Raw genomic sequence first — 25,852 nt, 5'->3', positions numbered from 1 at the left:
AATTAATAATAATAGATGGGTGGAATCTAACACAATCGTGGTCTTACTGAAGCAGAACCAAACCTTGTGCAGCTACAGTGGCCTCACAAGGATCAAATGAATATTCACATGGGAAAATATAGTATAAAACATTTTTTTTACATTTTCTGCCACTTTTAGTGCAATCATATGGAATCAGAAGACTCGGCCATTACAATATTTTAAATTACTTCTTCCCATACCTTGTTTGCCATGATCATTCTGCTTTCCACTTGACCTGAAATCACACAAAAAAATGTTTTTACAACTCAGTATTACATTTACACATGTCAGAATATGTTCCACTGGGACAATGCAAAACCTCAACTTTATAAGCCTAATATATGCACATATGCATTCTATAGCTACGTGTTGGCAAGCAGATGCAGCCAGAATATGCAATTTATCATGTTGTGTTCATATTCTAGTCTCGTGTGCTTTCCTGTATCATCAACAAGTACAGTATTTACTGAATTCGTTTTCTTAACGGTCTTGATAGCCACGTTAACCCTTATGAAAATTAACTATGGTTTAACAAAAAAAAAAAAAAAAAAAACCTTGGCAATGTTAGGCCTATTTGTAGTATAACTTTGGTTATTAAAAATGGTAAAAAAAATCCGCCAAAAACTTGGTTACTATTTTTTAAGAGAAGAGTTTTCAGCTTCCAGACGGTGTTTCAAAATGTCCCGCCATTTAAGAGATTGATTTACTGACAGATACTATCGCGTATTAACAAAGATTTTATACACAATTAAATGGACTTTGATATGTATAACAAGTCTACGAAAGCTTGTTTTAGGTCTTTTGTAGGGGTGGCACGGTACATGAAAAAACATCCGAACCGTTCGGTTCGCTTGTCTCGGTTCGGTGCGTGTGTGCGTCGCGCGGTTCGCACGGTTCGACGCATGCGCAATGTAGCCTTGTGCCTGTGCTACTGCTAATACAATGCTAAATCATAAATCAGACAAATGTAGAATAACATTACAATGTCCAGCAATCGATTTAAATAGTACACTGGGTTTACTTAGACATTTAATGAGATCAACTCCACCAAGCTATATGTTGTTTTTTTCACGTGAATAAATAGGCTACATAGATCGACTGTTCCACGTACCGGTATGTACTTTAATGGTCCAGTGGCAGAACTTGCCAAGCGTGTCAAAGGTTCTGAGTTCTAATCTGCACTCGTATATATTTTTCTTTTTCATCAAAACCGATTATGTTTATCAGCGGTTGTATATCAAGCAGGGACAGATTTGTATGAATTTTGTTTTGTGATTTCATCGGAACGAATAGAGTAGCCTAGAGTCTCCTCAACGGACTGAAGCGCGCGTCTGAGTGAAGAATGTGCGGCCGCTGCGGTGTGTGCGCGAGCCACGAGAACACTGTATCAGCGCCACTGATCGCAACAGCAACGAGCACTTTGATCACTTGATTAAAAAAAACACATTTCAGCGCTAGATTGCTTCTTATTTAACAAACGAACGAAACGAATACTTTGCTAGTTAACTGGAAATGTTTTATTTATTTGTATTGGTACATCCGTGCTGGGACATAATATCAACCCTGGCAAAAAGTGGTGACAAATAACTGTCCGACACAGCCCACGGGAAATGAGAAGCTGCGTTTTGCAAACACACCCCATTTATGAAATAAATTAATTAATAATTAGATAATTCAGCTATATATCATATGCTGAAGTACATTTTTGGAGTGTTAAAGATTAAAAGAAAAAACAACAACAAGAACCGTACAGAACCGAAAACCGTGACCCTAAAACCGTGATACGAACCGAACCGTGGGTTTTGTGAACCGTGCCACCCCTAGTCTTTTGAGGTGTGGGTTCAGCTGATCTTTCTTAAAACAGATGGAAAATATAAAGACGCATGCTACATTTTCAGTGTTTTGCCTCCAGCTCTCGCCAGTTAACTGAACATCATTTAAGAATGCTAACGTTAGCTTGAAAACTGTAACGTAAACTTAACACAAATGTAATATAAAATATCGTTAACATGTAGACTCTTACCTCAGCCGGTGATCGGTTGGCATGATGTCCGCTGTGACGAACCAGGCTCACTGAAAAGTGCGTTATTTCCGAAGAATCCAAACCACTGATCTATATAGAATGACATTATATAGATCAGTGATCCAAACGGACTGACTGACAACAGGACTCCTGCTCACGGCTGCTCTCGACGAATACGATTGCTTTGAACCCCTGTTAATCTCACAATCCACTTCACGAGAGTAGACTGAACTCAAATCTCCCGCTTGCCCTTGATACAGATCCAAAGTCGACTGATCAGCTAACTGTTGTGGGCGGGACTAAACAGCGGAAACGTAATGGCGGCGAATTTGAATCTGAGTCATCGCACACACACACACACACACACACACACACACACACACAAAGCCCTGAATGTGCAGCAACGGAAATTTGGAAAAATATGAATAAAATATACATGAAATTATGGGAGAATAAGACAATGAAACTCAGGGTTCTCAAGTCTCACGCATTGGCCGTGAGACACACGCAATTCAACCAGTTCACACGCTCACACGCCACACCATGTATTTCTCACGCTGAAAAGCCAATGCCAACCAAGTTGTCCTGCAAGCTTTATATATAACGTTATATACCAGGCGCAGGCACACAAAGTGAATTTTCCTGCCGCCGGCACGTATCTCGGCCAGATTGCGTTCGTTACTAAGCAACATAGATGCGCGAACACACTGAAGTTGACGGAACATTCTCGTCTACTGTACGTTTGTTACTAGGTAACCAACAACATCGCACGAACACACGCAATGATGGAGAAGGTAAGTTGGAAGAAAGCTCGTCTAACATTTTAAGGCTAGAACATTTAATATTTAGCCCATACATTATTATTGATGCAGTCAAAAACTCTACAACTAGCCTACTTTGCAACCAGGCCAGAAGCTTTGGCTCAGTTTGGCCAGCTTACGTTATCTGAAACTAAGGGAAATGTTAGTGGGTATGGGAAGGAATGAAGATGTATTTCTTCATTTTATTTTAAATTATATATTATACTGTATAGTCTTTCTAGTTACATTAAGGCTACATGTATTAAAGCAGAGTGCTCTTGGTAATATTTTATATCCTGTCAAAACATACATTAAGTTAATCATTGCCATTGCATTTTTCAAAGATGTCCCCCTACCCCTGTTATCAAGGCATCAAAATGTGCAACAAACACAACACAAAACACATTTCATAAGCTGGAGTGTGTACTCTTGTGTACACACACACACACACACACACACACACACACACACACACACACCCTCTAATATGTAATTTGTTCACAATGTCCCACCACACAATAAATCATTATACCATTTCGACTAGACACGTTCAAAATGCAAAAAAGATTTGTTTTTCCAAACTGTTTGGAGCAATTTGTTATATATATTTTTTTTTTGTATATTTGTAATTTTGAAATATAACATAAAAGAGAATATTTGATGTGATGTTGAATTGCTCTGTCATTTATCAGATTTACCAATTGTTATAATTTCAATTTGTGCTGGTTAATTATGAACAATGGGTAAAATTGGCCGGCGGGGATGGGCGGGGGCGGGGCTCCATTAGGGCTCCTCCCCTAACCGCATGTGATCTCACTCCAAGCTTTTGATAAAACTTGAGAACCCTGGAAACTTGCTATTTGCAAGACAAGATTAAAAGACTATAGCCTCACTTTAACCCCCACATCCTTAATAATCTGTAAGGACAACATATTGAATAGATGCAGATTTCTGCAGTTATACCTTCTTTTCTTTGTTTTCTAATTTCACAGAAAAAATCTGTAAAATATTACTTTGTAAAAATACAGACAAGTTCCTTTTAAAAAACGTAAAATTGATGTAAAAACAAAATACAAGCAATTACCTGTAAATTTAATAGTGGACCTTTAAAGGAACACTCCACCCATTTTGCATTAAGCTTTGCATTGTTAGAAACCCAGTCATACTATTGAATGGTTGTGCAACACTCTCTCATTTTCCCCTGAGACGGGAGAAATCCGTATTTACCTCTTAACACTTAGGTCTACATAAATGACCTATTTTAAATACACATTCATCTTACCAGAGGTAAAGTGTCCCTTTAAATTACAGCAAATATCTGTAAAATAACAGGCATTCACTGTATAATGACAAAACGGTAAAATTCTGTAAAATAATACAGACCATTACCTGTAAAATTACACTTTTTTTTTTACAGTGTAGGCAACATACATAAAAGCCCAAATTGTAGAAATTTACATTATTTATTTACTTAAGAAAAATCAAATAGTACAAGAACAAAAATAAGACAAAAAACTGAACAAAAAAAAAAACAATTTATCTTTTTTGATCTTCTCAGCTCTGTGAGCTTCGAATTGATAGATGTGCCTATCTGAGCTAGGCATTATGTAAGACAGTTGCCAAAGTGAGATATGAGCTACAAAATGACCAGATCCTGCCATGAGCTATATAAGAGACATATCTTGTATGTACATATAGGGCTTATATGTGGATATAAAGAAGCAATACGGCCTGTATATGCACATATATGCACCTCAATTTTGCCTATATGTGGCATATATACGCATATAGGTTTCATATATATTATCATATATGTGCATATAAACTGCATATAGGTTTCATATATGCGCATATATCCTCATATAGGTTCTTTCCATACCACACATTTTATTTCTCGTGCCATTTATACGTCAAAAATACGCACTGTAAACCCTTGGGGACGATTAGGGGTGTGTGCGTATTACATGTCATTAAGTGTCAGTATCATATGCACGCATAAAACCATTTTCGGCGTAAGCTATAAATGGCACGAGAGATACAATTCGTGGTGTAGAAACGCACTTTCATTAGATCGGACTGATATATCTGATGTCTAGACGATATAAAAACACAATCCCAAAAAAAAGAGTACCTTATTAGGAAGATGAGCCAGCTGACGTTGACTGTCCCAATAGATTATCCAGATCGTAACTCTGAAGAACCAAGATTATAGGCACCTTGATTCAAGTAGATATGAAGTGGATCTTCTAAATGACAGCTCAGGGTTGTCGTCATACAACCGAGAGGCGTATAATGTGAAAAGAGCAAGTGTTTTCAGTTCTCCTCCTCCTACAGTTTTCTGCCGCGTCTTTTACTTCTAGGAAAGCCACAGTTGCAGCACAATAGACATCTGATAGAGCCGTTGTTGTAATGGATAAAGTACGGTAGATTATCCTTTTTCCTGTTGCCTATATTCAGTAAATGAAAAGTTATAGTTTAGAATAGATTTTACACTTTCAGACACCAGAGAAGATGAAGCTGATGATGATGATGAATGATATATAACAGTGTTTGATCTTAAACATCAGAAATACTCAGTTTGGTTTGTCACTATTAATGCTGTTTTGTCGACTATCAGCGCCTTTTATGTTTGTTTTTGGTTCAATATATTGTATTAGATCATGTTTAGCATATTTAGTCTTTTTTGCTTGCCATTTTTCTCTTTCTCTCCGTATGTGTCTGTGGTTTGTGATATACGTGTTATAACCTATATTCTCAAATGCATTCATTTCTCATGAAAAAACTCCACTTCAGTTTCACTAAAGTATAGAAAGACAAATGTCCAGATTTAAATAAATGAATAAAATCTTTTCTCACAGACCGAAAGAGAAAGTGTTAGTCACCTTGTGCAGAGCAGAGGAAGCGTCCCGAGAGAAACACAGCTCAGAGTGTTTAATGTTCTCGGTGATCTTCTCCTCGCTCATACACACACTTCCTCTTGTAATGTTATACGAGTGTATGGGACACTCAAGGGGTGTAGTCAACATTTCAGACAATATTGAACAAACCAGGTGATCTTTAACTAGGAAATTAATATTTTATCTTATAATCTAGTATAACTAGGGGAGACCGGGGACAGTTGCAACACTTTTTGCATTTCTCTCAGTTACTCAGAGACTATTTGGACTAGACAAAGCAAATTTGTATATATTAATAAAACATCATATAATTATTATCAGTGTTAAATCATACAGTTCTGTAAAGCTTCATTACAGAGATTAATTCAAAACATGCACAATATGAACAAACAGTGAACTTGGTGAATATTCTGCTGTTAGACAAATATTCACACAGCTTTCTAAAGAGAAAACAGCTTCTGTCACGCGTCACAAGAACTCTCTGATTATGATGTGTGAAACATGAGCTGTCAACCTGAAACATCTGAATGAATCACTTTAGACCAAACCTTCCTATGCTGCATATCTGCAATAAACAAGCATGAGCTGTCAACCTGAAACTTTCTTAAACAGAAGCTGGAAACCAGAAACCGCACATCAACGTCACAACAGCAAACAGAACAGTGGTGTAGTTTTTGCATTTAAAAATATGCACAAAGATTTTACAACACACACACACACACACACACACACACACACACACACACACACACACACACACACACACACACACACACACACACACACACACACACACACATACACACACACACACACACACCTTCTTCTAATATGGGATTGTATTGGACTGGTAAAGAGTGTTGGCCGGAGAGCCTCCACTGAAGGAGACAATACTTGCCTCTGTCTGCTAATTAACTGTACCATATAAAGATGATTACATATGATATATTGTTCACAGTATTTATTTGAATGGAAGAAGTCAGATGTTGTAACTGAGTCTGACCCAGGGACGGCTGCAACATGTTAAAAAATACCTTAAATTTCACTAATTAACTTGAGCTTTTTGTCTCAATGAGCATAGAATTCTGAAAATATTAACTGTTATAGGCCTACTATAATATTATTGTATTATTTATTTATGCAATAATATTATTGTAGCATATTATTTACTTATTTAGTGATATTTATCCAATAACAGTTATAGAGTGTTGTTAGTGTATGTGTAGAACATAGGCCTACACAGATTCAGTGATCAGGTGTTACAGATGCTATTCAATCTCTGCATATTTCAGTGTCAGACAGGAAGAACTGAACAATTTGCAATGCAACAAACTTTTATTAAACATGCAATTCATAACTTGTTGCAACCGTCCCCAAACCTATCAGCCATGAGTCATGACAGAACATCATACTCCTGCTAGACACACTGACTCTGACACATGCTAACCATGGCACTATAGGCCCCGTCCACACTACTGCGTTTTCGTTTAGAAACGGAGACCTTTTGCTACGTTTGCACCTCCCGTCCACACTAAAACGGCAAAAACGGAGACCCAAAACGGAGAAGTTTAGAAACGCAGCTGACCCGTTTTTCGTTTTGAATCTCCGGAGGGCGTTTTAGTCTGGACGGGTCAAAACGGAGGACTTTAGAAACGATGACATAGTAGAGGCTCACGCTCGGCTCTATGATTGGGTGTCATCAGTCATGGCGTATATTTTTGCTAGCCGCTGTTGTGCAAGTAAATTCTGCATTTTACAATGCTATAACTGCCTACATGTGCCGGAGGCAAGCTATTATTCGAGCGATCTGTGACAATTCCCGTGTGCAGCGGCGGTATCGACTGTACATGGAGCGTCGGTTCTGGGTTAACCCGGGAAGAACCAGCGCATGGTGGGATAATTTTATCAATGAAGTTGTGTTTACACCGGCACGCGCATGCCCAGTGTTGGTGAATGGTCACGTGATCCGCGTTTTCAGTCGTTTTAATGTGGACGGAGATCAATTCTAATACGCAGCTAAAACGCTGGTGTGGACGGAGATCGTTTTAATTCTCCGTTTCTAAACGAAAATGCAGTAGTGTGGACGGGGCCTAGAAGTCAACACAACAATAATTCAAACCAAGTAAGTTTTGATTAATTCATACAAAATGTCAGGACAGTGTGACAAAAAATATATCTCATGAAAAACATATACATTGTGGATAACAGACCAGCCGTCCTGATTGCTGCTGATTTTGCATGTCCTGTCTGAGCTCAATGTGATCAACCCAGATGAAGAAACAATGTAAATGTGGACTTCCTTCTTCTCTATTATAATTATGACATTTCGGGGATGAACTCATTCTACTATATACTTTGGAGTTGAATCTGGATCGAGGCAGACTATAATTTCTTTTAAAACTGTTGAAATAATTGAAAAACTTTTGTCCAGCGATTAGTGTCAGAGCTGCAAATATGGCTCTTTTATTAATAAGATAATTACAGTGCAGATGATAATGCATCATCCAGAGGAGCTCAGCTGATGACAGATTTGTAGATCTCTATCAAACACTGGTATAAACTGATCATATAAAGTACGGGTTGGTTGGTAAAGTTTCCGTGTCAGGTGAATGTAAACTCTTTGAAATGTTAACAACTGAAACTTGTTTAAATGCATTATTCATGACTCAAAAATATGCATTACATCAGTTTTTAAAAGAATCTTTAAACAACACCTTTTTGAAGCTTTATTTGCTTTCTATATTTCTATAGAGTTTTGCACTGATTCAGCACAATATAAATGTGTAATAAACTGCAGGTTGTCATATACTGCACGTATCTGCACTTTTTCACAAAGACTAACACAGGGAAGTTTAATGATTATAAAAGGTTTATTAAAAATAAGGAGCAAGGAAAGGCTTGAAAATCCAAGGATCAGAAACTGAAGGAGAAGGCGTCCGTCTCCAGGATCCACTGAATCCCCTTTGAGCTTCTGTGTTGAAAGAGAGATAAAGGAGACAAAACAGGAGAAATTACTATATTATAGTATAGGCTATATAATATGGTATTTAGTATGATTCTCCATTTAGCCAGTATGATTTCTTTCATAAAACGGCTTGCTGCTTTTACGCTGTTTTTTTTTAATAATCTCACTTATAAACTTCCATATCCCTTTACCATCAATCCAAAAACCAGCTGAGCTGAAACATAATATAGACAAGTAATAGTCAACAGAATCACAAGCCTAAAATACTCCACCCATACGACTTTGCTGACTCTAATACGCATTCTATAATAAAGATTTTAAAGTTATTTCGGAATGTAAAAACACCATGTATCCGACATCTTTACACACTTCTCCTTTCTCAGCAGTTCACATGTCTTCATAACAGCATCTCTGATTCATTTCACTTCATCATTAATCATTAATCATTAATCATTGTCAAATCATTTTCAGTTTGCCAGACCATGCTAACAATCCAACATTCAGAGTCCAGTAACTGAAATAGACGATCACTGCACTGCTGTATATCCACTGCTACTGGAGTGTGAAGCTCTAACCTGTGAACATGTTTTGCGTTTATAGACGTCTAGACTAAAACTAGGCTGAATTTGGGCTGTCAGTGAAAATCTAATAGTCGTCTAACCATAGCAAGAATAGACGAGTGAAATCACTTTGAAATAGTAGCCTATCACGCAATGCTGAATTTAATGAACATTTTTTATTAAGGCAACGTATGTTACATAATACAGATATATAGGCTATATTACTACAGTGATATTTAACCCATCCGTTATTTCTGTGGAAAGAATAGCGCTTTTGGAGTTCATATTCTGTTGAAAGAACCTTGTTGATGCTTTTACACTTTTAAATGTCCTTGTAATGTTCGATGGATAAAGAGTGAGTAGAATAATGTCATCTCACTGTGACACTTCTTTAAAAGGTATTATTGCGTTCATAAAACAAGCCTTTCACTGATTGTTTACATCTTAACTGAAGTTACTCCAATAACTACCAAATCCCAAGGTTGCCAGATTGTCATTGTTATTATAATATATTGTTATTAATATTTTCTCTATGTATGTAGTGTTGATATGGCAGCTGAATACACTGAGTTCTCTTACGAGAGGTCTCTCGTACTTGCGTAAGATATTTTACGCTAGGGAAAAACTCTTTTCCTCGAGATATTGAAGCCAAAAATTATCCTTAATTTTGCAATAATGTAAAACGCATTGCAGCAGCATGCAGACATGGGCGAGACAGCTTGCGCGCCCATTGGCTGCTCTGCGGCAACTGCACCAGCCTATCGATAGAGGCTCCTCATGACGTCAGAACCAATGAGGGCGCTTCGCGCCCATTACGTCATGTCCCGCCGAAATCGGGTGGGGCTAGGGCTATAAATACGGCCCAGAGAGGCTGGTTTGGTCAGTTTTTCATCTCTTCAGCGGGCCTTCGCATCGCTGGATCCTGAGAGGAAGCCGCGCCGTCTGAGTCAAGCACCCAGCGGGATTAGTGCATCTGAAGCTGCTGGTCGACATCTCGCCGCCTTCAGTCGCCGTTTCTGCTGACGCTTTCCGGTGTACGTATCCTTTTCTCTGCTACTGTGTTTTGTGTATGTGTGTGTGTTCGCCGCCGCGACACACACTCTCATTGCACTAAAAGAGCCGGGCGTCTTTTTCAAGACGCCCCTTTCCCCCCCCCAACCCGCAAAGCTCGCCGGTGCGCCCGCTTGCCTTGCCTGCTTGGAGGATGATACCTGCTCTCCCTCTGTTCGAGCCGTGCAAACCGCGCCGTTCACAGGGGATGTCAGGAGCGGACGGTCACGGGGCTAGCTTTCTCTCTCCCTCTGTTCGAGCCGCGCAAAATGCACCGTTCACAGGGGAGGCTGGAAGCGGACGGTCGGGGTTAGTTTTTCTTTATGTACAAGAAAGCTACCCCGCCCCTGCGCCCCATTCACGCGTCACTCACCGGCGAAAGGAGAAAATAGTGTTTAGTCCCGCCGGACTGACCTGAATTTTCTCACACATTTCTCAGTTCCCTGATCAGGCGACTGGAAATATAAATATTGCAGCGCCTGCAAGCAAACGCCGAATAAAACATGTTGACACTCTTATATGCTCGTGCATCTGAAAGCCTTTGTGTTCCCCCCTGTGGCTCAGTGGCGGAATTTTTGTTTTTTCACACGAGAGACCGGTGTTCGAATCCCGGTCTAACGGCAGATCAATTATGCCTCCAATGCTTCGCTCTGTCAGTTCCCTGAAGGGCGACTGCAGACGTGCATTTTGCAGCCAACGAGCGCGTTGTACAACCCGCTCGCCTGCACCCAAACACCATTTCTATGGTTCCCGTGCGTCACTGGCGAAAGGAGAAAAGAGCGTTAATGTCCCGCTGCGGCCGGGCCGAATTCTATTTCTCACACATTTCTCATTCCCCTCTGAAGTTCAGGCGACTGGAAATGTCATACTGCAGTGAGCGAGCCTGTTGTAATGCACGCGCGCCTGCAAACAAACGCCAGCATGTTGACGCTCTCTGATAATACTCGCGCTATCTAAATACCTATGTGTCTTCCCCTGTGGTCCAGTGGCAGATTCTCAGGTTTTCACGCGAGAGACCCGTGTTCGATCCCGGGTCTACCGAAAAAAAAAAAAATGTTATGCCGTCAATGCTCGCTCTGTCAGTTCCCTGAAAAGGCGACTGCAGATGTGTATTTTTACAGCCAACGAGCGCGTTGTACAACCCGCTCGCCTGCACCCAAGCACCATTTCTATGGTTCCCGTGCGTCACTACCTCCAGCATGTTGACGCTCTCTGTTTCTATGGCAACTTCTCGCTCGTTCAGTTCCAGTAAATGCGACTGTTCCAGTGTATTCTGCAGTAAGCAAGTCGGCGACACAGCCCGCTTGCCTGCACACAAACGCGGCTTTTACGACTACCCAGATAAATCCCATAAGAGTGTATTTTCTGGTGTTCCGGCCATGGCCGATGGTGTTATGAGTGTGGACAAAATGCCCACTGCCCAGTGCTCATTCCTACACAGAAACACAGCCCGTCGCACAGGGCTCGCGCACATGAAATCGACCCAGATCGCATTAAATGTGGTAAATGTGCCCACTGCCCAGTGCCCACAAACACTACGTTCTGCATGTCTCAAGGTTTCTGTAAAACAAAACCTACATGCATTCGCTCTGCTCAGGCAGACAATGCTCTCAGTGTTGTAAATGTGCCCGCTATCCCACGCCCACGTTCACACATAGACATGACAGGTCTTACGGGACTCGCCCAGCCCTCCCCCTCTCGGTTGACCACCGCAGAGGAGTCGAGCGCGGGCAATCTGCCCGCTGTTATCAGCGCGCCCCCTGCCTCAAATGTCATAAGCGCGACGCTTATGTTGCAGCACACTGAAGCCCCTCTGTCGCTGAGCGACCAGAGCGCGCTTCGCATTCAATCCCTAGCCATTCGTGCAAATGCATGGGCAAGGCTACCCGGGGTTTTCGAAGTGGGTGCTAGACATTATAGAAAGAGGCTATTCGCTACAGTTCGGTCGACGCCCGCAACGCAAAGCGGCGCGAATCGATACTATGGTGAAAAAGGAAGTAGCACACCTACTTCGGGCCGAAATAGCGAAGTTACTGAGCAAAGGGGCTATAGAACCCTTATCACAAGCTCAGAGCGAAGGGGGCATGTACAGCAGATATTTTCTGGTACCCAAAAAAGACGGGGGTCTCAGACCCATTCTAGATCTAAGACGACTAAACAAAGCACTTCTGAAACGATGGTTCAGAATGCTCACGACCAAGAAAATCCTCTCACAAATTTGCCAAGGGGACTGGTTCATGTCGATAGATCTGAAAGACGCTTATTTTCAAATACAAATAGCGTCACGTCACAGGCGATTTTTTTTGAGATTCGCCTTCGAGGGTCAGGCATATCAGTACACAGTCCTGCCATTTGGCCTATCCCTGGCACCTCGCGCATTCACAATGTGCATGGATGCAGCGCTCGCACCCCTCAGGCTCCGAGGCATACGAGTGCTGAATTATTTGGACGATTGGCTGGTTCTAGCTCGATCACAGTCGGGGCTCATAGAACACAGGACCATATTACTCGATCACCTCGAGAATTTAGGTCTCACAGTCAATTGGGCGAAGAGTTCGCTGTCTCCCAGTCAGAAAATATATTTTCTGGGCACAGATCTGGACTCGCTGTCTATGACAGCACAGCTGTCGCCGCAGCGCAGACTAAGTATTCAGCGCATGACAGAGAATTTTCGCCACGGCGCTTTAGTCCCGCTCAAAAAGTTTTCAAAGGATGCTGGGTCTCATGGCTTCAGCATCCTCAGTGCTTCAACTGGGTCTGCTTCGCATGTGCCCGCTGCAGTATTGGTTAAAAGCGCGTGTGCCGCGCAGAGCTTGGACCTCCGGTCTCGCGCGCCTCAAGGTCGATCAGAAATGCGTCGCAGCTCTGAAACCTTGGACAGTGACCGACTGGTACCGGTCAGGAGTAAACCTGGGGACTTCCTCGAGTGTGAAGGTGGTGTCTACGGATGCCTCAACCTCGGGATGGGGAGCGCTGCTCGAGGGCAGACCGTTATTCGGCCAGTGGTCGGAACGGGAGAAGCTTCTGCATATAAACTGCCTGGAAATGATGGCAGTCGACAACGTGCTGAGGCGCTTTTGTCCCCAGATAAAAAGACACCACGTCTTGGTCCGTTCGGACAACATGTCAGTGGTGGCTTATATAAATCACCAAGGAGGTATCAGATCCAGAATCCTTCACAGGCTGACGGAACGCCTCCTGGTCTGGGCTCAGCACAATCTGCGCTCGCTCAGGGCAGCGCATGTGCCCGGCCATCTGAATGTGGGACCAGACAGACTGTCCAGAAACAATCTTCCGACAGGAGAATGGTCTTTACACCCACAGACAGTCGAACTGCTATGGAGGACATTTGGCAGAGCGAAAATAGACCTATTTGCGTCTCAGGAGAACGCTCATTGTCAGGAATTTTTCTCCAAGAGCAGGGACGCGCTGGCTCACGTCTGGCCCCGCTGCCCGCTCTATGCGTTTCCCCCTGTCACGCTCCTACCCCAGGTGTTAGAGCGAATCAGGGAGAGCGGATGCCCAGTGCTACTCGTCGCCCCATTTTTGGACAAACCAAGCCTGGTTTCCAGTCTGACGAGTACCGCCCCGTGGCCGATACCGGTGAGGAGGGATCTCCTCTCACAGGCAAACGGTTCGATCTGGCATCCTTGCCCGGAGCGTTGGTCCCTACATGTGTGGGCCATCAACGGGTACCCGTTAACCTCCAGCGGGAGTGTTAAACACGATCACACAGGCTAGAGCTCCATCTACGAGGCGGCTCTATTCCTCAAAATGGTCTGTGTTCACTAGCTGGTGTACAGCGAGTGGTACTCCGCCCTCACGCTGTGGTGTGACAGAGGTTCTCTCCTTTTTACAAGAGCTTCTGGATAAGGGCAGAACCCCATCCACGCTCAAAGTTTATGTGGCGGCCATAGCAGCATTCGCTGAACCACCGCTCGGCCAGTCATTAGGAAGGAACGATCTGGTCATTCGCTTCCTTAGAGGAGCTAAGAAGCTGAACCCTCCCAGACCTCCCTCAGTTCCCGTTTGGGACCTTTCCACGGTTCTGGAAGCCATATAAGGTGCCCCATTTGAGCCAATACAGTCAATAGACCTGAAACTCTTGTCTTTCAAAACAGTGTTTCTTCTGGCTCTCGCTTCAGTGAAGCGCATAGGGGATTTGCAAGCGCTCTCAGTGAGCGCGACGTGTATGGAGTTTGGGCCTAACGACTCGAGGATCATACTCAAACCAAAGCACGGATATGTTCCTAAATCCCTCAATACACCGTCTAGGGCACAGGTGATCTCCCTGTCGGCCCTGCCGGTATCTGAAGAGGAAGGGGACGCAGGTTTCCTTTGCCCGGTCAGGGCGTTAAGGGCCTATGTGTCTCGCTCATCTGTTTTCAGACAGACAGAGCAGCTCTTTGTTTTGTTCAGCGGACGTTCTAAGGGACTAGCTGCGTCAAAACAGAGTCTATCCAGATGGATAGTTGATGCTATAGCACTAGCTTACACATCCTGGGGCCAATGCCCGATAGGTGTCAAAGCGCACTCCACAAGAGGCATGGCCTCGTCGTGGGCTTGGTCCAGTGGGATTGCCTTGCAAGATATCTGTATGGCGGCAGGCTGGGCCTCCCGCCATACAGGTTTTATTTATAAGGTTTTATAACCTCGAGGTTCCCGCTTTGCAAGCTAGGTTGCTCTCGGTTTAATTTTTCAGTATTGCCCGCCCGATGCTATCGGCTCGGGATGCTGAAACTGCTAGAGCGTCGATCACGGATCGTCTGTATACTTCTGTGGGCAGTGCGCAAGTCCCCCATATTTACCATCCAGGCCGAGTTCGCCCTGGCTGTGTGGAACACTTGATATAACATGCTCTTATCAGAGCTCCATATTACAGGAATGATGCTATTCTAGCCCCTCTTCCCGGATTCTCTGTGAGTCCCTTGTGATTAGGCACTGTATGAGCCCCGGGCACCTGCCCTTGGGACTTTAGTGTTATGTCTCAAGCACGCACGGCGTTTTACATTGCGTTCCCCTAGCGTAAGATATCTTACGCAAGTACGAGAGACCTCTCGTAAGAGAACGTACTCGGTTACTGACGTAACGTCTCGGTTACGGATGTAACCCTCGTTCCCTGAGTGGGAACGGAGACGTTACGTCGGATGACGACGATTGGGGTTTCGCCTAGAAGCCTATCACCTTCGAGTATATAAAACGAGCCAATGGCAATGAAATGCCATGGGTCTGCGGAATTTGCATAGCGTAACTCCGCCCGCCGCAGGGGGTATATAAGGAAGTACGCTGGCACAATGCAGATATGTCTTCGCTGAGGAGCCGAGACAAGCCCCAGGCGTTTTTCAGCGGTACAGCGGAAGTGGCAGGAAGACGTAACGTCTCCGTTCCCACTCAGGGAACGAGGGTTACATCCGTAACCGAGACGTTCCCTTTCGTGGTCACTCCGAGTTACGTCGGATGACGACGATTGGGGTTCCAGTCTAATCACGCCACCTCGGCTGTCTACCAGTGCCCTGCGTGAGTCTGAGCTCCCTGTTGTGAGACTAGCACGAACGAAGGAGTCCTACTTAACACAGGGATACCAAGGTACACTGGGAAGCATATCTCCAGAGAGAAATATGCAATAATGCCCAGCCATTGATGGGGGGGACTTAGAATACACATATGACCCAGAGGGCTGCATATGGAAAATCACTGGGGTGTCCAGCCGCAGGTGGAATTTTAAACCCCAGGGGTGGCAAGGTGGCTTGCCAAGGGAAAGACACACGCTCACAAGGAGACTTACAGTGGAATACACATGTGGGGGTCGCCCAGAGGGGAACCATGCACATGGAGGCACCTAGTCAAGCGCAAAAGCTGCGTTATGGCAGATTGGCATAACTCAGGCGTTGACGTAACCAGTGCTGGAGGAAACTCAGAGCTTATCAGACTCACCTGAGAGAAATATCGCACGTATCCCGTCCGTGGAGAGGAATGGCGAGCAAGCGAAGACACCTGAGCAGAATCTAGCACCGGCTGGTTGAAGCGAGTACATGAGAAGAAACTGGCTCTACTCGGAGATTATAGAATCTCGCGAATGTGTTGGGTGTCGCCCAGCCTGCAGCTCTACAAATGTCTGTTAGCGAGGCGCCATGCGCTAGAGCCCAAGAGGAAGCCACACTACGTGTGGAGTGGGCTTTCACACCAAGGGGGCACGGACGACCTTGCTGCTGGTATGCCAAAGCAATGGTATCCACTATCCAGTGGGATAACCTTTGCTTTGAGAGAGCCTTTCCCTTCAGCTTCCCACCATGACAGACAAAGAGCTGGTCTGAGGTCCTGAAACACCGCGTTCTGTCCACGTAAGCACGGAGGGCGCGTACTGGACAGAGCAGTGCCAAGGCTGGGTCTGCCTCCTCCAAGGGCAGCGCTTGCAGGTTCACTACCTGGTCTCGAAAGGGTGTGGTAGGAACCTTGGGCACGTATCCAAGCCGGGGTCTCAGGATCACGTGAGAGTTAGCCGGCCCGAATTCCAGGCACGCTTCGTCAACCGAAAATGCCTGCAGGTCCCCTACCCTCTTGATGGAGGCCAATGCAACCAGGAGCGCTGTCTTCATAGACAGGAACTTAAGCTCCACTGACTGTAAAGGCTCAAATGGAGCACTCTGCAGGGCAGTTAGAACCACTGAGAGGTCCCAAGAGGGTACGAAGGGAGGACGAGGAGGATTTAGTCTCCTCGCTCCCCTCAGGAACCTGACGATCAGGTCGTGCCTTCCCAGAGACTTACCATCAACTGCTTCGTGATGTGCGGCAATGGCGGCAACATACACTTTCAGGGTGGAGGGAGACAGCCTTCGCTCCAACCCTTCTTGCAGGAAGGAAAGCACGACACTGATCGGGCATTTCGTGGGTTCTTGATGTTTAGAAGAACACCAGTTGACGAAGAGGTTCCACTTCAACGCATAGGCATGTCTCGTGGACGATGCTCTAGCGGAAGTGATGGTAGCCACCACCGCAGGTGGTAGGGTACTCAAACCTGCCTCGTCCCGTCCAGGAGCCACACGTGGAGGTTCCAAAGATCGGGACGAGGGTGCCATAAGGTGCCCCGTCCCTGAGAAAGGAGGTCCTTCCTCAGAGGAATTGGCCAGGGAGGTGCTGTCGCGAGGAGTACTAGTTCGGAGAACCAGGTCCGGTTGGGCCAATACGGGGCAACCAAAATGACCTGCTCCTCGTCCTCCCTGATCTTGCGCAAGGTCTGCGCAAGAAGGCTCACTGGGGGAAACGCATACTTGCGTAGGCCCCGCGGCCAGCTGTGCGCCAGTGCATCCGTGCCGAGCGTGCCCTCGGTCAGGGAGTAAAACAGGTCGCAATGGGACGAGTCGTGGGAGGCAAACAGGTCTACCTGTGCGTCGCCGAACTGACCCCAAATCAGCTGGGCCGTCTGGGGATGGAGTCGCCATTCTCCTGCGAGAGGCCGAACTCGAGACAGCTCGTCGGCCGCCTGGTTCAGGTGTCCCGGGATATAAATGGCTCGAAGCGACCTCAGATGCTTCTGACTCCATATGAGGAGGTGGCGAGCGAGTTGCGACATACGGCGGGAGCGTAGACCACCCTGGTGGTTGATGTACGCTACTGTTGCGGTATTGTCTGATCGGACTAGTACGTGCTGGCCCCTGAGCAGCGCATGGAAGCGGTGCAGGGCGAGACGTACAGCCAGCAACTCGAGGCAATTGACATGCCAAAGGCGCTGGGGTCCTGTCCAGAAGCCCGCGGCAGCATGACCATTGCACATGGCGCCCCAGCCCGTGTTGGAGGCATCTGTTGACACAACAACATGCCGGGAAACTCGTTCTAAGGGCACTCCGGCCCGTAGAAAATTGAGGTTCGCCCACGGGGTGAAGGTCTGACGGCAGGCTGGAGTCACTGGGACTCGGAGCGTGCCGTGTTGCCATGCCCACCTCGGGACTCGATCGCGAAGCCAAAGCTGAAGCGGTCTCATATGAAGCAATCCCAGCGGCGTTACTGCGGCTGCGGATGCCATATGCCCCAGGAGCCTCTGAAAAAGTTTCAGTGGAACCGCACTCTTGTCCTCGAATTGACGAAGACAAGTCAGCAGTGACTGCGCGCGCTCGCTCGTAAGCTGCGCGCACATGGCGACCGAGTCGATCTCCATACCGAGAAAAGAGATCCTCTGCACGGGGCAGAGTTTGCTCTTCTCCCAGTTGACCCGAAGGCCCAGACGGACTAGGTGCCGGAGCACTAGGTCCCTGTGTTCGCAAACCTGGTCTCGAGAGTGAGCTAGGATAAGCCAGTCGTCGAGATAGTTCAGGATGCGAACCCCGTGTTCCCGAAGGGGAACAAGGGCTGCCTCGACGACCTTCGTAAAGACGCGAGGAGACAGGGCTAGCCCGAAAGGGAGAACCGCGTACTGGTATGCCTGCCCCTCGAAAGCAAACCGTAGAAACGGTCTGTGTCGAGGTAAAATGGAGACATGGAAGTAGGCGTCCTTCAGGTCGATCGCTGCAAACCAATCCTGCGGCCGCACACACTGGAGGATGTGTTTGGCCGTTAGCATCTTGAACGGCAGCCTGTGAAGGGAGCGGTTCAAGACGCGCAGGTCGAGGATTGGCCGTAACCCACCGGACTTCTTGGGTACAATGAAGTAAGGGCTGTAGAAGCCGGACTTCATTTCGGCTGGAGGGACAATCTCGATCGCACCCTTCGCCAGCAGGGTGACGACCTCCGCTCTCATGACAGGGGCATTGCCACCGACCATAGTGAAGCGGACTCCGCTGAAGCGGGGAGGAGATCGCGCGAACTGAATCGCGTAGCCGAGCCTGATGGTTCTCGCGACCCAGCGGGACAGTCTGGGAAGCTCTAGCCAGGCCTCCAGAAAGTGCACCAGCGGGGTCATACGAACCACAGACGTACCGTCGGTGGGGCAGCGAGGCGGAATGACCGGCACCGGCGAGGGTGGCATCGCGGCCCTGTGCGGGGGCACGGTCATTAACCGCGTCCTGCCAGAGGAGGCCAGGGGAGGGCGCGCGTCCCACGGGGGCGTGCTCTGGCAGGGGTCTGGCGACAGAGGGGGATGAGAGGAGCGTGGCCCGTGGGCGGCGCGTGCTGTCATCCCAGACCTCTGGGACAGAGGAGGGCGGCAGTGGCGGGACCCGAGGGTGGCGCGCACTGCGGCCCTCTGGGTCTGTAGGCTCAGGATTGGGGATTTCGATTCTTTCTTTAACCACATTAGGGTGCTGCCCGTCGTGAGACGAGCAGCGGGGAGTGGAGAACAAAAGATTCTCCCCCGGCCCTCCACCGGGGGAAGGAGTGGCCCTGCTACCACCTCCTGTAGCGAAAAGAAAGCCAATCCTGAGCTGCCCGTCTCAGGAGCGCCGCTTAGCCTGGCGTTTAGCGGGCTGCGGGGCTGGAGAGGGCTGTGGCGCCTTCCTACGGCTTCCTCCACGACGCGGCCCAGATGAAGGCTGCTGCTGGGGCCGTGCGGGAGGGGCGGGAGCCGCGGGAGGGCGCCCTCGGCGGCGAGCAGGCTGAGGATTCTGCACCGACGGCTGAGCAGCAGAGCGTCGGGGCAGAATGTGCTTAATCGCCTCAGTCTGCTTCTGAGCAGTCGAGAACTGTTGGGCAAAGTCCTCGACTGCACCGCCGAAAAGGCCGGCCTGGGATATGGGAGCGTCAAGCAGACGAGTCCGCTCGGGCTCACGCATATCAGCCAGGTTCAGCCAGAGATGTCTCTCCTGGACCACAGCTGTGGACATCACCAAACCCAGGGAGCGCGCGGTCACCTTCGTCGCCCGGAGAGCGAGGTCGGTGGCGGCGCGCAGCTCATCAAAGAGCCCTGGGTCTGTCCTACCCTCGTGCATGTCACGAAGCATCTTGGCCTGGTAGACCTGTAAGATGGCCATGGCATGCAAAGAGGCAGCTGCCTGTCCCGCCGCTCTGTAAGATTTCGCCACCATGGTAGACGAGAATCTACAGGCTTTGGACGGGTGCTTAGGATCACCACGTGATGAAGCGCTTGTCGGACACAGCTGCATCGCGACAGAACGTTCAACCGTGGGAATCCCAGTGTACCCACAAGCATCAGCTCTATCGAGGGGAGGAAAGGCGGAGAAAGCCGTCGAACGATCACGGGAAGACATGGGAGCCTTCCAGGACCGCGTGACTTCCTCATGCACTTCCGGGAAGAATGGTATTGGGGTTGGGCGGCGACGGGTGTCAGCGGCCGCTCCCAAAAACCAATCATCCAGCCGCGAGCGCACTGGATCAGGTGGCGGGGACCACTCAATACCAATGGCCGCGGCTGCCCGGGAAAGCATGGCGGTCAGCTCGGGATCAGACTCGGGCAATGCTGGCACGCCCGAGGGCGGCAACACAGCCGAATCCTCACTTCCCGAGGACTCGCGCCCACCTTGTGATGCAGCGATGGACATAGTATCTTCCTCTGGAGCTCCAAACGAGACGCGCTGGGGCTCCGAAGAGGGACCAGCGGTCTCAGTTTGGACACTCGCGGGTGCTGATGCTGGAGAGGGGTGTGTGGACCGTGGACGTGTCGGCGGTATGTCCCACACAGTCACCCTCAGGTCACCCCGGCCACCAGCCGAAGTACTAGCCCTCTCGGGACCAGTAGATCGGGGTGTGGGTAGGGGGACTCTCGCTCTAGTGAGCTCATTGAGTCTCGACCGCAGCATAGAGATGGTCATGTTCCCGCAGTGAGAACATGAGTCATCCACGAACGCTGCTTTAGCGTGATCAACGCCCAAACACGTTAAGCAGCGATCGTGCCCATCAGAGAAAAATATCTCGCCACCGCAACCAGAAGTGCACGGGCGAGGCATCTTTAAAAAGACGTGCGACGTGCAATGCTCTTTTTGTGAGAGGAAAAACTCCGCGGATGCTGAAGCGAACAGGGAGAAACACACTATCTGTCAGATCACTGACAAGATCAGCAGGGTAGTGAGCACTCGCTGAAAACGCCGTCACACCAACACCGGAGAGTTCGCTCGTCTCGAAGGTAAGAGAAGACTAACTCAGAATATTTGGCTTGCAGGAGTGGAGAAGTTCTCGGCTCCGAAGCGAAAACATATCTGCATTGTGCCAGCGTACTTCCTTATATACCCCCTGCGGCGGGCGGAGTTACGCTATGCAAATTCCGCAGACCCATGGCATTTCATTGCCATTGGCTCGTTTTATATACTCGAAGGTGATAGGCTTCTAGGCGAAACCCCAATCGTCGTCATCCGACGTAACTCGGAGTGACCACGAAAGGGAACCTCGGTTCTCTCTAGAAGAGGGAACGAGTACTTGCGTATCTTGCTGTGCATGCGTCATGTTCTGATTCGCTTCAGCGATGAAAAACTGACCAAACCAGCCTCTCTGGGCCGTATTTATAGCCCTGGCCCCACCTGATTTCGGCGGGACATGACGTAATGGGCGCGAAGCGCCCTCATTGGTTCTGACGTCATGAGGAGCCTCTATCGATAGGCTGGTGCAGTTGCCGCAGAGCAGCCAATGGGCGCGCGAGCTGTCTCGCCCATGTCTGCATGCTGCTGCAATGCGTTTTACATTATTGCAAAATTAAGGATAATTTTTGGCTTCAATATCTCGAGGAAAAGAGGTTTTCCCCTAGCGTAAGATATCTTACGCAAGTACTCGTTCCCTCTTCTAGAGAGAACCGAGGTTACGTTAGTAACCGAGTACGTTTCGGCATGCTGGCATGTGTGGAAGTAGCCTATTTAAACAGGTGTGTTTCATGCTCTCCCCTACGACTCGCACTGACAGGGAACATCTGATCTGTATAGCCTGTGCTATTCTTGTGCTAATGTTAGACGTCTGTTACATTTTCACTTACAGCCCATATTTTGCCTTGTTTTAGCCTAGAAGTCTGGGCCGTGTTTGTTTGGCTATTAGACGTCTTTTAAACACAAAATTGCACCAATAGTCACGTACAAACCTCTCTCTTCTAAGCATGAGCTGAAGCATTAGGAGCCCGACCCAGTTCTCCAGCCGGTCTAGAAGTGTGTTGATCGACATGTCAAATGCAGCGCTGAGGTCGAGCGGTTCCTGCACTGATCTTCATGACCTGCACTTGTATCTTCAGAAATAAGTCACTGCTATTATGTACCTGTATCTGATATGTTCTGTCGTTCTGTCATCTTGCTTTGTCATCTTGTTAGAGCTAGAGGTATTCCCCTGCTTCTCATTAACTTCTCACATCAGTGGAATTATTCTGTAAACCCACGCTTCTTGTAAACCTAATTTGCTTTTATTTTGACAGCTTTGTGTGAGGTAACGGTATTAAGGACATAGTTCGAATCCCCCAAAGGGACAGAAATATCAGTTTTGGGGGGGGTCAGATAATTTTTCTGATATTGTGAAAAAATATAATTACAGTTACAATACAAGTCAACTCCTATGTTCACTGTAGGAACATTTTAATGTAAAGCGATTTCAGACACCCCTATTGTGGACCGTACCATTTTTAACCACCGTGGCTATAGAAGCAACGGAGATAGAGAACGACTTCAAAGTGTCAACGTTGAATGACAAAACGCTAGTTTCATAAAGTATCATTCTTTTCAACATTCCTTATTTGTATATTCAAAAATATTTAAAATAATCAAATTTAACACAGTTATAATTTTTCAATGTAAATTAATTAATTTTATTGGTAACAGCCTAGTGTCTAATTATTTTAATTGAATATATTTATCAAATTTAAGAATTTGAAATGAAAGATGGAGCACACATTTAATAAAATTAGGGGAAAATGCCCTTTATAAAGGTACAAAAAATTATTCTGAGTGTTTTCAAACAGTGATGTAATGAAACATTGACAATTTAAGCTTGAATGGAGTAAAGCCTCTGTTTAGGCTATTAAGGAAATGTAATTTTGCCAAAAGAAGAACTTTTATTTTAAATAAATGTTCATTTTAAATCAGCCTTCTTCAGTGTGATATGTTACCCTATTATCATGCTTAACACTAAGAATTTGAATAATTGTAATGTGATGATCAGATGCAGATATCTAAATATGGGCGGTTGGCGGGTGGATTATTTATTTATAAGTGCACCAGATTAATGAATTTATCTTTAAAATCTACAAAATTTTCTTACGGGGGGGCATGCCCCCGGACCCCCCTAGAGATACCAAGCTCCACCAACAAAAAAATGTGGGAAACACATTAGGCTATATGATGATCTACAAAAAAATTCACATTTAATTATCTTATTATTAAAATACATTATTATGATTTTACCACCTCCGCCTCATTTTGAGCCAGGAAAAACCCTGAAATAGGCAATAGGCTTCTTGTAAAGGTATTACTTTTACTAGTGATTAGAATAGTATTTCAGTGCACTTAACATCTAACTTTGGGGAGTTGATCATAACAGTTCTCTTTTGGATATATAATAACAATGAGATATTCTGTAGCCTACTGATTATCAGTTTGTCACATGTTTAGACCTTGTATGTGTGTTGCACATGTTGCACTTGGCGATCATGGTGGGGATTGATATGGTAGTGGACCATGATCATAGAAGAAGTGAAGGAGCAGTACCCCCCAATTATGGTGGGGTAATTCGCACTCTGATTAAGGACATGAATGATAGTAAGGATAACAGAGCAAGATAACAGATCAAAACTCCAGCAAGGACGACAGAACAAGACGACATAAAGAACATACACATGAACATATCGCCTACACATGTATCTGAAAAAGTAGGAACAATAAACAGAGAACATACACACCAACATATCTGAACAACTAGGCAATGACTGTACAGAGAAATGTAAAGTACAAAGCAGTGACTCATTTCTGGCACAAATACACTTACGCCTGTTTCACACACACACTCTTTCTGCCATATGTAGTGTGTGTTTCCCCGTACCCATGTTTAGGTTAGAGCTTTAGCAGTGCATTTACAGCGATCGTATATTTCTGCTGTGCTGGATTACAGTGACAGCACATGGTTTGTGCTCAATTAACACAGATTGACATGAAATGTAGTAAACTCACCATAAATGCATTTAATTAAATTATACTACTACTTTTATACTACTTTTATTTTTATACTAGTCTGCTATCTTTTTACTTTAAGTCCGGGGTAAAGCAAAGAAAAGCCAAACACTTTCTATGAGTAGCAAAAATAGGCTAACTGATGCGGTCAAAATAAAAATAAAAAAATGTAAAAAAATTATTGTGAAATACACTGCACAGTTTGTTATATTGTGTGTGGGCAAGAGCTTTGCATCTCCGCTGAAAGTGATAATCACGTGACCGGATTATCGAAAAACTGTAATCTATATTTACACGGCTAGAAATGTGACATAATGTGCTTGTTAATGTTTACTAATGAACTTATTAAACATTAGATTATCATGATCATTAACAGATCATTATTTAATGTTAATTACTATGCTTACAAATGTCATTAAACTTTCAATTCATATGATCATGTAGTTCTTAAAAATCTATGAATGATTTAAACAGATTGATGAATAAAATCTACATTTGAATGCTAACATGTGTCATTAAAATCATACATAACCTAATGCACTTTTTTACATTTCAAATATTGTAAGTAGTAATAATAAACACTGTTCATAGTCAATAGTTAATACACTCTAAAAATGCTGTTGTTTCAACTGATGTTTGAGAGTCAAATGTGGACAATCCCAACCGTTGATTTGTCCAACACTGAAACACATCATTTCTGCGGTGTGTATATTTATCACATGTAGTTTCAGACAATCCTCTACCGAACACGTTCAGGTTCTGTCAGTCGAGTCAAATCAGCTCTTGTGTTTCATTTAGAAAACAGCCATTTCCTGATGACCTACAACCAGTTATTATGTGTGAAACAAATCAATGACTTAGAAAGCAAAACTCAATGTTTTCAGAATTATTATTGTTTGTTACCCTCTTGTACTTCTGATTTATAGTGTAAGTATACCTAAGTTATTTTACTTTATAAAGTTTTAAATATTAATATTAATATTGTTCTTACACAGACTCGTGGTTTTTCTTCAGAAGGCCTTTATTAACCCCACAGGAGTCGTTTAGAGCTCGTTTATGATGGATGGATGCACGCTTTTGAGCTTCAGTCTGTTGGTTACAATCCACTGCCATTATAAAGACTCGGAAGAGCCAGGATATTTGTATATATATAAAGTATAAGTGGTATAAGTGACAAACCTAAACATTAGTGTGTGTGTGTGTGTGTGTGTGTACACTTCTTTGTGAGGTGCACTTCACTGCATGAAAAGTGGGATTTTCGACAGTTACCGGCGCTGTAGATTGTCGTGGAAGTTCAGGTTTACGACTGCAAACGGCAATTTACAGGCAACACTGCAAACTGTCGGAAATTGTCGGAAATTGACGTGGGACTTGCTTGCCCCGTGACCCCCCTCCCTCTAATGCTTTAACATGTAAATGAGACTGCTGTGAGCTTTACAAATGCAAATGAGGGTAGCAGGGGGAGTTTTATCCCAGGTGACTAAAAGGTATTAACTTAATTCTAAAAAAAAATACAATACA

General features: G+C 45.6%; 2 protein-coding genes across 2 annotated transcripts in view; both read right to left on the bottom strand.

Moving 5' to 3' along the window:
* The window catches only part of LOC309476989 (uncharacterized protein), a 423,389-nt gene that overhangs the window by 11,374 nt on the left and 386,163 nt on the right, over nt 1-25,852 (bottom strand). The window lies entirely within an intron of this gene.
* LOC309476985 (uncharacterized protein) overlaps nt 1-25,852 on the bottom strand; it is a 103,520-nt gene that overhangs the window by 32,733 nt on the left and 44,935 nt on the right. The gene's annotated exons all lie outside the window — the stretch shown is intronic.

This window comes from Leuciscus leuciscus (genome assembly GCF_965113295.1).
Source record: "Leuciscus leuciscus genome assembly, chromosome: 16".
Classification (NCBI taxonomy): domain Eukaryota; kingdom Metazoa; phylum Chordata; class Actinopteri; order Cypriniformes; family Leuciscidae; genus Leuciscus; species Leuciscus leuciscus.
The sequence above is the reverse complement of the archived record's forward strand: the minus strand, read 5'-3'. Positions and strand labels throughout refer to the sequence as shown.